Genomic DNA, 15,090 nt, shown 5'->3' on the forward strand with positions numbered 1-15,090 from the left:
CTCTTCCCCAAAGCCCCCTTCACCCCATCCATCCACCTCATCCTAGGACGTCCCCTCATGTTCACTCCCTCCACATCTGCCTTCCATACCTCTTTTACTAGTCTTTCTTCACTCATTCTTTCCATGTGTCCAAACCATCCTAATATTCTTTCATCAACCCTCTCTCCCAAATCCTTTTTCACCCCTGTTCTCCTCCTCACCTCCTCATTTCTCACTCTATCTAGCCTAGTAACCCCCACCATACTTCTCAGACACCTCATCTCAAACACATTCAAACTCCTTCTCTCTTCTTCTCTTATGTTCCACGTTTCTGCCCCATACAGTGCTGTTGGCACAATCACTCCTTCATACAGTCTCCTCTTCGCATCCATTCCCAAATGTCTATTTCTCATTACACTCTTTAAACCACCAAGGCATTTACTCGCTTCTCTCAATCTACATTCTACCTCCACCTTCACTCCACCTTTTCCTGCTACACTTGCACCCAAGTATCTAAAACTATCCACTTCCTCCAGTCGCTCTCCCTTAATGTTCACTTCCAGTCTACCGCCACTTTCACCCCTTGTACATCTCATCACCTTACTTTTACCCACATTTATCTTTAGCTTTCTTCTATCACATACTCTCCCAAACTCTGCCACCAGCTTCCTCAATCCCTCCTCTGACCCTGCCACAATTTGATAATAGATTTGAAAAATAAAATATTGTAACCGAAGTCGTTTATACTCGAACGAATTCTCATTAGTTGACGCTGGTGAAGCCCGTTGAAATCCAGTGTGATAATGCATTAAGCCAGAGCAGAGTCTGTAATTCATTCAAATAGTCTTGTTAGCCAGAATAAAAAAATAAAGATGTCCACCATGCCGAACAGATTTACGATTACAGTATAATTACTTATCATTTATTATTTATTAGTTATCTATCAATTACGATGACCTCGTTTGAAGATGACCTCTTCTTAAATCGATCCCCTTTGGAGGAAGCCTCTTCTGACCGCGACCTTGCTTTAAGGTGACCTCGTTTCAAGGTGACCTCGCTTAAAGGTGACCTCCTCCTCCTCCTCCTCCTCCTCCTCCTCCGTAGATAACCACCTCTTCCGTAGTTAAGCTATTCCAAAGGGGACTTCCACCGAAAGGGACTTCGACTTCCAACGAAAGGGACTTCCTCTGTAGGGAATTCCACCGAAGGGGGTTTCCACTTAGGATTGTCTCCGAAAGGGAATTCCACTGAAAAGGACTTCCTCCGAAAGGACTTTTATTGAAGGGGGCTGCCACCAGAAGGACTTCCTCCCAGACGACTTCCACCGAAAGGGACTTGGGCTTCCAACGAAGTAGACTTCCTCCGTAGGGGATGGGGGGGGGCTTCCCTTTTGGCTGGGCCTAAGCGTTTCAGGCGTAAGCTTCTTTTTCCTGAAAAAAAAGATCGACTTTTTTTTTCGCGTTTTCCTCTATTTCGATTTTTCGGGCGGAGATTGGGGCGCTGATTGGTGCTATTGAGGCCCAATCATGCGGAAAGAAATATGGCCGTCTACCCTCTGATGAGGAGATTGAACCCAAGAGATAGCTACGATGCGTTGAACATTTTTACATGCTGTTGCCCATAGAATTTTTGTCTGAGATAAAAAAAAAAAAGTGGAAATGGAGAGATCAAGCGTAGATACCCATGTTGGTACTGATATGTTTTCATATATACAATGAAGGCTTGGTACACATACGTATACACATGTACACATGTACACAATCACACAGTTGATTCTGTCCTCAAGGATAGCGATGCTGATGAATTAAATTCCATCACCACTAATTCATTGTCGGCGAAATACAGTACACAAACACGTGGACAATACATATATACACGTACACATGTACACGTACACATTTACACGTACATATCTACATATACGCAAGTAGGCCCTACATACACACACATGTGCAAATACACATGTAAACATACACATGTACACATACACATGTGCACGTATATATGTGACGTACACAGGTACATATATACATGTACACATACACATGTACACATACATATAAACACGTATACATGTACACATGCACATGCACACATGCACTTATGTTCACATGCATTTACGCACACGTGCATGCACACTTGTACAAATTACATATGCCCACATGTACACCTACAAAAAAGTACAATTTAACATTTTATGTACATGAAACATACTCGTACGTATATGCATACATATGTAGAAGTCATTGCATATGAGTATATTTACATGTATATATATATATATTCGTGTTCACATATGTACACATTCAGGTTCACATACACACACACACACACACACACACATATATATATATATATATATATATATATATATATATATGTATATATATATTAACAACCACAATGCACTTTAATTCTAAGCCATCAAAGGCCAGCATGCTGAAATCTCTCTTGATAGCCTAGTTGGAAAGTCACTGTCGCACTTGTCATGAGGATGCCGGGTTCGAGTCCTGGGCAGTACCACATTTCAATTTCAGCATGCTGGCCTTTGATGGCTTAGAATTAAAGTGCATTGTGGTTGTTAAAATGTATCTCTGATCACTGGGACCCATTCAGTGTTGTACATATATATATATATATATATATATATATATATATATATATATATATATATATATGTGTGTATATATATGTATATATATATATGTGTGTGTATATATATATATATATATATATATATATATATATAAATATATGTATATTATAGATAACAAGATCATAGTTACAACTATGGTGGTTGTAATAATAATAATAATATATTTGTGTCATAAACAGTTTAGTTTATTTATCTGTTTGTTTGATTATTCATCTATCTATATATTTGTTTATCTATTCTATTATTTATATAATTATTTATCTATTCCAGGTTAGCCTTTGGAAATGCAGTCAAAGTCAATTCAAATGATGACGCCATCAAAAGGTTTGTGACGTCATAAATTGAACACTGTGGTGCCACTCGAATGAATAAGATCACCTGGCCGCAGATATAATTAAAGTGAAAAGTGCCATCAGGTACGCAAGGGGCACGATGTTATAATTCGGTTATACAGGGATCATGTTCGTATATCTGGAAGAATACATACATACATACACACACGCACACACACACACACACGCACACACGTACACACACACACACACACACACACACACACGTACACACACACACACACACACACACACATATATATATATATATATATATAATATACATAATATATATACAAGATAGAGTGAGGAGAGAAGGAAGGAGGGAGGGAGGGAGAGTAGGGGTGGAGAGAAAGTAGAGAGGAGAGAGGAAAAAGCGGAGAAAGGGAGAAGAGGGAGGCAGAGAAATTAGGGAAGGAGAAAGAGGAGAGAGTGAGAGAATGGGGAGAGTGAGAGAGTGAATGGAAAAATAATGGCTGAAGGGAGAGAGGGAGGGAAAGAGTAATACAAGGTGGTAAAGGAAAGGAGGTTAGATAGAGAGAGGGAGAGGAAAGAGAGAGGAAGGGAGTGGGAGGATGGAGAGGGAGAGGAGGGTAAAAGAGAGTAAGAGAGAGCCAACATAGATATTCATTTGTAAACTTAATTGATTTTCTCACCTCTTGTATCTCTCTTCTTTAAATTTTCTCCTTGTGTGTATCTTTTTTTATCCATCGTAAAGGTGGCGTGAGCTGAGAAAACATTTTCTCTCGAGATTATGAAAAGAATTAGACGAGATCTCATCGGCAACTTTTCTCCCCTTCGGAGTTGCCACGATATCGCTCCCTTGGGAAGAGGGAGTATTATGGCTCTACTTCGGAGCAAATATTACTCCACTTCGAAGGATTGAGTACCAAACTAGTACTCCCCTTCGGTGGATTGGGTACCACTATATTGCTTCCATTGGGAGGAGGGATTATCAAGAATACCATTCGGAAAAAAATTAACTCCCCTTTGAAGGATTGGGTACCACGTTAGTGCTCCCCTTCTGAGTATTGGGCCCCACGATATTGCTCCCTTGGGAGGAGGGACTATTATGGCCATACTTTGGAGCAAATATTACTCCCCTTCGCAGGGTTGGGTTCCATGATAGTACTCCCCTTCGGAGGATTGGGTACCACGATACTCCCCCTTCGGAGTAGGAGGTATGATTACCCCATTTGAAGGATTGGGTACCACTATGTTGCTCTCCTTCGGAGGAGTGGGTAGGATTGAGCACCGTGATACTCCGACCCCCTTCGGAGTGGGTATCATTATAGTATTCCCCTTCGGAAGATTGGGCATCCTGATAATGTTCCACTTAAGATTGGTTACAACGGTACTCCCCCTTCGAAGTAGAAAATATTACTCCACTTCGGAGTGGCTTTCACGATAGTACTCCCCTTCGGAGGATTGGGATTCATGATACTGTTCCCCTTAGGAGTAGGTATCACGATACTCCCCGTTTGGAGTAGGAAGTATAATTACTCCTGGGTATCATAACAGTACTCCCCTTCGAAGGATGAGGCATCGTGATATTCTCCCCCTTAGGATTGGGTGTCAACATACTCCCATTTTCCCACCCCTTCTTTTATGATTGGGCATCGTAATACTGTCCCCCTTCGAAGGATTGCGTACCACGATACTTCTCTACGGAGGAGGGAGTATGATAACTCCCCTTCGAAGGATTGGATACCACGATACTGTTCCCCTTCAGAGGAAGGAATATTACGATGAAGATGGACATAACAGGTAAATACGTAAGGGAGCTGGGGGAGAGATTATAAAGGTATAAGGGAGTAGGGAGAGCGAGAGAGGAAGAGAAAATTATATAGAAATAGAAAAATTTGTTATAAATATTTCTGTTCAGTAATATTCTATATTTGTTTGTATGTATGTGTATGTGTGTGCATGTGTATGTATTTATGTGCATGTATGTGTGCGTGTATGTGTATGTTTTCATGTGCATGTCTATGTGTGTTTGTGTGTGTGTGCGTACGCCTGCCTGCGTGTGTGCGTACGCGTGCCTGCGTGTGTGCGCGTATATGTGTAGGTACACGTACACGTGTGCGTATGTGTGTGCGTGTATGTGCGCGCGTGTTGAACGTCCCCATCATGTTTTTCTGGCCACTTATTTCGCCTCTCCTATCGCGCGCCTTCAATTTCCTCTTCATCTTTTATTCCATCCTTTACCTCCACCTCCTCCTCTTTCTCCTCCTCCTCCACCTCCTCTCCTCCTCCTCCACCTCCCCTCCTCCTCCACCTCCTTTCCTCCTCCTCCACCTCCTCTCCTCCTCCTCATCACCATCGTCTCCTCCTCCTCCTCACCATCGTCTTCCCCTTCATCCTCCTCCTCCTCTTCCTCCCTTTCCTCCTCCTCTTCCTCCTCCCTATCCTCTTCCTCCTCCCAACATCATCCTCTTCCTCCTCCTCCCATCCTCCTGGTCTTCCTCTTTCCCCTCCTCAGTTTTCCTATTCCACCTCCCCGTCCTCCTCCTCCTCCTCCCATCATACTCCTCTTCCTCCTTCCCTTCCTCCTTTCCCTCCTCCTCCTTTTCTTCCTTCTTTTTTTTACCTCCTTCTTCCTTTTCCCCTTCTTCCTCCCCTCCTCCTCCTCTTCCTTCTCCTTTCCCTTCATCTCATGCTCTTCCTCCTTTCTCCTCCTCTTCCACCTCCCCTCCCCATCATCCTCCCCTCCCCATCCCTCACCTCTTCCTCCTCCTCCTCTTCATCCTCCTCTTCCTCTTCCTCCTCCAGGCTCGCCACTATGCCCTTGCTCTCGTCTCTCCACTTCATCACATAAATCACTTGAGAAATTGATGTTTATATTCCTTTGATAAGAAGTTAGGTTTTTCTCCCCCCCCCTTTTTTTGTCAAAACTCTAAGATATTCTATAAAAAAGTGTAAATGGTTCAATTATATAATACTTATCCCGACAAAGTGTATGTGTGTGTGTGTGTGTGTGTGTGTGTGTGTGTGTGTGTGTGTGTGTGTGTCTGTGTGTGTGTGTGTGTGTGTGTGTGTGTGTGTGTGTGTGTGTGTGTGTGTGTGTACGTGTGTGTGCGTGCGTGCAGAGACTAATATAGTCTCTCCAAACCCGTAAGCTATCTCTATTTTAATTCAATTTTGAATAGTGTCAGCAACATTAATATCAACATCGGATTCAGCCACATCAAACTGAAGATCAGCATTGAAAAAAGTTGATGTTTTTTTATCCCGTCTGACGCCAGACGATTTTATTGTCGAAGGTGAAGAAGTTAGACCAGCAGACAGGCTCCGAGAATAACGCTGAGTGCATTATTTGCCCTGGGAACGATTATCTATTTTATTTGTGCCTTTTTGTACAAATTTTAAATCGTTGTTTATGTATTATGTGTTTTTTATGTGTTTTTTTATTACAGTGAAGTCCACTTTTTTCATTGTGTTACAAATTGTTATCTTCTAATATAAAAAAAATTAATGGTTGCTTACGCCGTCCGGTGGTAATTCGGTCACACCTTCGCGTTTGGTGGTAAATCGGTTACACCGCCAACTACGGTGAAGAAGAAGAACTCGAAGAAGAAGAAGAACTCGAAGAAATCGAAGAAGAAGAAATCGAAAAAGAAGAAGAAGAAGAAGAAGAAGAAGAAGAAGAAGAAGAAGAAGAAGAAGAAGAAGAAGAAGAACTCGAAGAAGAAATCGAAAAACTCGAAGAAGAAGAACTCGAAGAAGAACTCGAAGAACTCGAAAAAGAAGAACTCGAAGAACTCGAAAAAGAAGAACTCGAAGAACTCGAAAAAGAAGAACTCGAAGAACTCGAAAGAGAAGAACTCGAAGAAGAACTCGAAGAAGAAGAACTCGAAGAAGGAGAACTCGAAGAAGAAGAACTCGAAGAACTCGAAGAAGAACTCGAAGAAGAACTCGAAGAAGAACTCGAAGAAGAACTCGAAGAACTCGAAGAAGAACTCGAAGAACTCGAAAAAGAACTCGAAGAACTCGAAGAAGAACTCGAAGAACTCGAAGAAGAACTCGAAGAAGAACTCGAAGAAGAACTCTTTATTTTCCAAAAAAGGGGCGTAGCCCAGGGCGCGCAGCGCCGCAGGCCAAGGCCCCCGGCGTAGCTGGGCCGGCGCAGCCGGTGGGCTTGTATATTAAAAAAATATTATTTGTGTGTTTCTTTTCTTGCTTGTTTGCGTATTATCGTCACGAGAAATGTCAAATTTATTTTTATCATCATCGTTTTGCTGGACAGATTCGTATGGGTTTGGTGATAGACTTTAAAACTTTTGTTCTTGTTAACGTTTCGCGATTTTGTTAAACCTAGGAAAAAGTTATGTGATACTGTTGAATCTCTCTCTCTCTCTCTCTCTCTCTCTCTCTCTCTCTCTCTCTCTCTCTCTCTCTCTCTCTCTCTCTCTCCCTCTCTTTCTCAGTCTATCAATCTATTTATCTATCTCTTTTTCTCTTCCTCTCTCTCCTTCTCCCTCTCTCTCCTTCTCCCTCTCTCTCCCCTCTCTCTCCTCTCTCTCTCTCTCTCTCTCTCTCTCTCTCTCTCTCTCTCTCTCTCTCTCTCTATCTATCTATCTATCTATCTATCTATCTATCTCCATATCTATCTATATCTGGCTCTATATATGTGCCTTTGCTATCATGTTCATGCGTACTTTCCTCGTTCTTTTCGGAGCGATGTTACACGGGCTTTTGATTCCTGTGTAACTTATAATTGCTCGCTTTGGTTCCTTCATACATATTTAAAAAAAAATCACTTGGAAATGGATCTGTTGGAGAACCAATTCCAAATGTCCCTTTCACATGATAATGATGGTGATTTTTTATTTCTTTCTTTTTTCGAACGTGTCAAAATATTAATGAGACTGATGTGACTGTGAGCTTCGAACTTGGTCATTAGTCTTGGATGGATAGCTCGTGGAAGTGGTAAGCACTAGAAGATGACGGGAATCGAACCCGGGATTTTGTGCCCCTATGGGTGACGATGTCCTCAAAGATGAATAGAAATGTCTGTTTTTTTTTTTTTTTTTTTTTTTTTAAAGACGCCTTTCCATAATTATTAGTCCTCCATGGCACAAAACTCTTCTTAGCTGAGTAAAACCCTCTGGACGAAATCCTATAACCATGGAAAATTTTGTTTAAAAACAAAGAGAGAGGAGGATAAAAGAAAACGACGAATCCTCGCAGAAAACGGGATGAAGGTTGCGTCAAGCAGAGAACCGCCATCGGTCAGAGTTGCTTCTTAGTTCGGAGTTGAAATTGATTTCTACCAGAAAGAGAATTGGTTTTCCCCCCCTCCCCCTTCCCCTTCCCCTTCCCCCTTCCCCCCTCCCCCTGCTACCCGGGGGGGGGGGAAGGTAACCACCCATCTTGTCCCAACAACAGCACTATTCAAATAGGACTCCAAGTTCTTAAAAAAACACTATTTACAAAGGATTACAAAGGAAGAGCATGCCAACAGGAGACCTTTTGGTTCATAACTAGGTCGGATGCGGAAAAATAATAATCAATAGATAAATAAGTAAATAAGTAAATAGAATAATAAAACCGATACATACATGCATATAATAAGGCTTTTTCCTCCTTACAAATAATATTCACTTAATATTTCATGGAATAAAGATTATTAGGATATCCTTTGTATCAAGAGATTTTGTATTTGTGTGTGTGTCTATTTATATATATATATTTTAGTCCTTGGTTCACACTGATGAAGCATAATGATGTAGACAAGGTTTTCATATTAAGACAACAGAGGAGGGCTTGTAGTAATGGGTTTAAATTGAACAAATTTAGGGTTAAGAAAGAAATAGGCAAGAACCGGTTTACCAATAGAGTGGTTAACGAATGGAATAGACTTAGTAACCATGTAGTGAATGCTGAAACAGCTTTTTATTTTAAGAGGAGTTTAGATAACTTTATGAATATAGATGACAGGTGGTAATAGACATGGAACTGCCTAGTGTAGACCTTATGGTCTCTTGCGATCTCCTTCATATGTATTTTTGTGTGTTATTAATGAGATATGGGGAAACCATATAAAAACAGGATATTCTAAGTGTGATATATAACTTTATGGATAGGGATGACAGCTGGTAAGGGACATGGAACTGCCTAGTGTAGGCCTTATGGTCTCTTGTAGTCTCCTCCATTCTTATATTCTTATTAATGAGATTTGGGGAACCATATAAAGACAGGATATTCCAAGTGTGAGCGGACTAGCGATTGATATGATTGGATGATGATAGCCGTGGTTTCTGAAGTAAAAAAACTCCTCCAGCCAATCCCAGGATCCTTTTTGGCCTCTGTGAGGCTAGAATAAAATTCTTAAAATTTTTAAGGTCGTTGCTGATAATTAGATCAAGATCCTTTTCGCTCTCCACTTTGGTTAACTGGTTATTATTTTTTCTGATTATTAGTATATATATGTTTTTTTCTATATGCATGACTTTGGTTGAAGTTCATCATATTCTTATTCAACAGTAACTGAGTAACGAAAAGTTGTTAAGGTGCCTGTGCCCAGGAATCAAAGGAATTTTCCCTCATATGAACGAAAACATAACCAACTTATGACCGTAGTCACACTCTCTCTCTCTCTCTCTCTCTCTCTCTCTCTCTCTCTCTCTCTCTCTCTCTCTCGCTCTCGCTCTCTCTCTCTCTCTCTCTCTCTCTCTCTCTCTCTCTCTCTCTCTCTCTCTCTCTCTCTCTCTCTCTCACTGCTAATCTATCTACCTATCTCTTTGCCTGTCTGTGTATCTATCTGTCTACCTATCTGTCTATCTCCCCTGTTTTTTTCCTCATGTGCCTAGTCTTGTTCCAAATAACAGCCAGATATGTTCACTCATATTCCGGAAGTTATGCCTTGCCTTGTTTTGTCCTGGATATCTGGAGCCATCTCTCCTCCCGCTCATGGCCAGACATATTCCCACATTCACCAAATTCTGAATAAGTGTTCGTCCGTGCATACACCTGATAACTAAAAAAAAATATATATATATATATGTGTGTGTGTGTGTGTGTGTGTGTGTGTGTGTGTGTGTGTGTGTGTGTGTGTGTGTGTGTGTGTGTGTGTGTGTGTGTGTGTGTGAACAAATAGACACAAATGAAGAATGCCACTGCGGCCATTCTTGTCATATTAACTGCGCCAGAACAGTTGCCTATGTCATATGAATTATTTGTAGCCCAATCTGTGTCGTGTCAAGTGTGTGTCGTATCTGGTGCCACGTGGTGTGTGTGTGTGTGTGTGTGTGTGTGTGTGTGTGTGTGTGTGTGTGTGTGTGTGTGTGTGTGTGTGTGTGTGTGTGTGTGTCTATCCGCTCGTTCGACCATATGGTCCTGTGTGTATGCTCGTGTACATGTATAGGTTACATGTGCGTGTACAAACACACTTCAGAGGAAGCAGGAGTCAACCCACCGCCTGAACAACAACAACAACAACCAAGGCCATCTCTAAGGCTTTACCATAGCATCAGAGAGCAGCAAGTGAGCGTTCTGACCCATGGAGATATGGAATTGTAGCTGGGTATACCAGAAGTCAGGAAAGTTGATGGGAGATCTCTTCTGTAACAAGGTGCATTAGGGGGGCTTTACCATAACATCGGAGAGCAGCAAGTAAGCGTTCCATCCCAGGAGTTATGGAGTTATAGCTGGGTACACCAGAGGGCAGGAAACTTGGTGAGAGATCTCTCCTGTAAGAAGGTGCATTAGGTATTCAAACTAGACAGTTCCCGTCCGGAGGCGCCGCCCAGGGCGACGTGCGAAAATGTCCATGAAAGAGTAAAGAGATGGAGGTTCCCTCGCTCTCACAAGGCGGGGATGGCGTTGCAGCGCGATCAAAATTTTATTGACAATGCTTAAGTATTGCCAATAGAAGGCTGTGGTGGAGAGACCGAAGGAAACCTTTCTTCATATTCTTATTCTCTTCGTTTATTTTTTCGTTTTCTTCCTTATTCTTTCGTTACTTTTCCTTTCCTCTTCCTCTTATGTGTGTAGGTATATGTATAGGTATACATAGTTATGTATACAGGTCATATAGATGTATACACACACATGTATATATATATATAAATACACAAAGGTATACATATACTGTAGGTATATATGCAGGTATACATGGAGGTATACATATAGATAAACATACAGGCAAATGCCGATATACATATAGACGTACATATAGACAGGTTTTAACGACAAGTATTATACAATATTTTTTAAACCAAATAACTCATTTTTATATTCACACGAGTATTTATACCTATAGATTGCTATTTTCGGTATAAAATTTCATTTCTTAACACTGAGTCATCTAGTCTCCCTTCAAAAGGCAATAACTTTTATAAATTCCACATTTTCCTTTTCCTCTTTCTACTCTCGCGATCGTTGTCGAGACATTTTTGGTTCTGGGATAGCAATGGTCTCCTTATTTTCATATTGCTCCCCAAACCTACCACCCCTGACCCGTGCGCAACACGCCATTCTCGTCCTTCTCTTTCCCTGACCGAAGGGCCAGTTTCCACTAACATCGTGACGTCATACCCAGGTGACTCTGTCTACGACCAGTACCGTTGCCTATACAGAGGAGTGTGATGCCGTTGATGCTACGAGTATTTTCAACGCTGTTGTCACCACACGCCCACGTTAGGTTAGGTTAGGTTAGGTTGGTTTGGTTGGTTTGGTTAGCTGGTTGGTTGATTGGTTGAATGATTGGTTGGTTGGTTGGTTGGTTGGTTAGCTGGTTGATTGGTTGATTGATTGACCGGTTTGGTTGACTGGTTGGTTTGGTTGGCTGGTTGGTTGTTTGGTTGGTTGATTGATTGGTTGGTTGATTGTTATGTTGGTTTAGGTAGCTGGCTGGTTGGTTGATTTGGTTAGCTGGTTGATTGGTTAGTTGTTTGATTAGTTGATTGATTGGTTTGTTTGGTTAGTTGGCTTGGTTAGCTGGTTTGGTTGTTTGATTGTTTGTTTTTTTATCACTGCCAGCCACTATCACCATAATAATTAATTGTCATATTTATTCATTTATTTATTTCATCATTTATTAATGTATTTGATCTATTTGTTTATCTAATGTATTAATTTGTTGATTTATCTATTTGTCTGTGTAATTTTTTATCTATTCATCTATCTATATATTTCTTTATGTATACATTCAATTCTCTATTTACTTATCTGTCTTTCCATTTACTTTCATCTATCTTTTTTATCTTATTTTTTATTCCAGTTTTAGAGCTATTTTTTTTTATCTTATTTTTTTTTCATTCCAGTTTTAGAGATTTTGTCTTGGTTGACTTTACAAGATTTTATTCGGTTGCGTGTCTCCCTTGCCCAAGAAATCTGAAGAAATTTGTTAAACGAGGCTCCATTGGCTTTTTTGAGTTGAATAAAGTCACTGGCGTCAGAGGAAAACACACACACACACGAATACACACACACGAATACACACACAACTTCACACGCACGCGCACACACACACACGCACACACACACACACACACACACACACACACACACACACACACACACACACACACACACACACACACACACACACACACACACACACACACACACACACACACACACACACACACACACAAACACACACACACAACTAAACACACACACACACACACACACACACACACACACACACACACACACACACACACACACACACACACACACATTGGAGAGGAGACAAAATGAAATCTCGATCATAAAACAGCTAGTAGTGACGTCACAGAAATGACGTCATCAAGGACATGTCTGTCCGAGTCCGTCAGTGGTTTTTACTCTCTGCTCGCCGTTTTTATTCCTTTAGGCGCAGGACTGGGAGGGGGCTGGAAAGGGGTTGGAAATGGGTTGAGAGGGCTGGAAAGGGATGAGACTGGGCTGAAAAGGGACTGGAAAGGGGTTGGTGGTGGGCTAGGAAGGGGCTGAGAGTGGTCTAGGAGGGGCTAGGATAGGACTGGAAAAGGGCTTGGAGGAGGCTGGGAGGGGGCTGGAAAGGGGATGTGAGGCGACTGAGAGTGGGCTGGGGAGGGTGAGGGCTGGAAGGGGACTGGGCCGGGGCTAGGAGGTGGCTGTGCCGGGGCTGAGAGGGTGCTGGGAGGAGGCTGGGAATGGACTGGTAGAGGGCTGTCAGGAGCTGGGAAGGGGCTTATAGTGGGCAGGGAAGAGGCTGAAAGTGGGCTCGGAGGGGCTGTGAGTGAGCTGGGAGGAGGCTGACGGTATCGTTTGAAAGTACAGACAGTTCTCTCCATTAGTGATAAAAAAAATCGTAATATTCCAATAATCGGAATCAAAGTAATTTTTCAAAAATGCAAAATAATGTTACAAAAGAAGTTTTTTGGTAATAGGAATATTTTCCAGATCTCGTTTTCTTTCTTTTTTTCTTTTTTTTTTTTAGATATTTTATAATCTTATTAACAGAGAGACAGAGGGAGCGGAAGAGGTAACTACCAATAGAAAATGTGCGTATGTGTGTGTGTGTGTGTGAGAGAGAGAGAGAGAAAGAAAGAGAGAGAGAGAGAGAGAGGAATACGTGAGCAAATTGGGAAACCGATATCTGGATTGGGGGTGGGGAGACTTGATTTGGCGAGGAGGGGGGGTGAAGGTAACGGGGAGAAGGAGGGGGAGAGGGGAAGGGGGCAGGTGTGGGGGGGCGCCAACCCCGAAGGACACTTCAGCCAGAAGGTAAGAGAGATCGCTCTCCTGAGGGGGAGGGGGGGAGGGAGAGGGGAAAGGGGATGGGAGAGGGCGTTGCGGGGGGAGAGGAGGGGGAGGGGGAGGGGGGAAAGGAAGGGAGGAGAATGGGAGTGTTTTATTCTTGTCCGATCACTGCCGATACTCTGAAAAGGCTGATCTATTGCTCTTGCTCTCCCTCGCTCTTTCATGCTCTCTCGTTCCCGCTCATGTTCTCGCTCTCGCCCTCGTTCTCTCTCTCGTTCTCGTTCTCGCTCTCGTTCTCCCGTTCTCTCTCTCGTTCTCTCTCTCTCTCTCGTTCTCTCTCTCTCTCGTTCTCTCTCTCTCTCTCTCTCTCTCTCTCTCTCTCTCTCTCTCTCTCTCTCTCTCTCTCTCTCTCTCTCTCTCTCTCTCTCTCTCTCTCTCTCTCTCTCTCTCTCTCTCTCTCTCTCTCTCTCTCTCTCTCTCTCTCTCTCTCTCTCTCTCTCTCTCTCTCTCTCTCTCTCTCCCTCTGTCTGTCTGTCCCTCTGCCACACACACACACACACACACACACACACACACACACACACACACACACACACACACACACACATACACACGCACGCGTACGTTCTCCCTCGCTCCTCCCCCCTCAGCCTATCTTCTTTTCTTTTGTCGTTTATATTTAGCCAGAGGAGGATTGGAAGACAAATCGGGCTCTGTTGGTGTTGCAATGACCCACTTGGAGGAAGGGCTCACTCTTCTACGGGACGTTTGTATTTGATTTGCTTGGGGACTGTCTCTGGTTTCCTCTCTCTCTCTCTCTCTCTCTCTCTCTCTCTCTCTCTCTCTCTCTCTCTCTCTCTCTCTCTCTCTCTCTCTCTCTCTCTCTCTCTCTCTCTCTCTCTCTCTCTCTCTCTCTCTCTCTCTCTCTGTCTCTCTCTTTTTCTCTCTCTCTCTCTTTCTCTCTCTCACTCACTCTCTCTGTCTCTCTCATCCTTTCCTCTTTTTTTCGTTTATTTATATTTTCTATCTTTTATCCATATTTTTTATTTACTTTTTTCTATTTCCGTGCCTTCGTTTCATTCTCACCGTTATCCTCTTTTATCTCTTTCCTCTTCTTTTTCTTGAGTCAAACTGGAGATACTGTCACCCACACTCCCAATGAACCTTTCTCTCTTTCTTTTTTCTCTTTCGTTCAATATTTTCCTTTTCTCTTTCCCTTTCCCTTCGTTTTTTTCCTCTTTTTTATCTTTCGTTCAATATTTTCCTTCTCTCCTTCCCTTTTCCTTCGTTTTTTCCTTTGTTGCTCTACTCTCTTCTCCTTTCTCTTCCCTTTCTTTTTCTTGTGTTCACCATTCTCCTTATCATTCTTCTTTTCCTTCTTCCTTTTCTTTTATTCTTTATTCTTCTTCTCTCCTTCTTTCTCTTCCTTTTCTTTTATTCACCATTCTC

This window comes from Oratosquilla oratoria, chromosome 32, assembly GCF_046742065.1.
Source record: "Oratosquilla oratoria isolate Oo_2021 chromosome 32, ASM4674206v1, whole genome shotgun sequence".
NCBI classification, from domain to species: Eukaryota; Metazoa; Arthropoda; class Malacostraca; order Stomatopoda; family Squillidae; genus Oratosquilla; species Oratosquilla oratoria.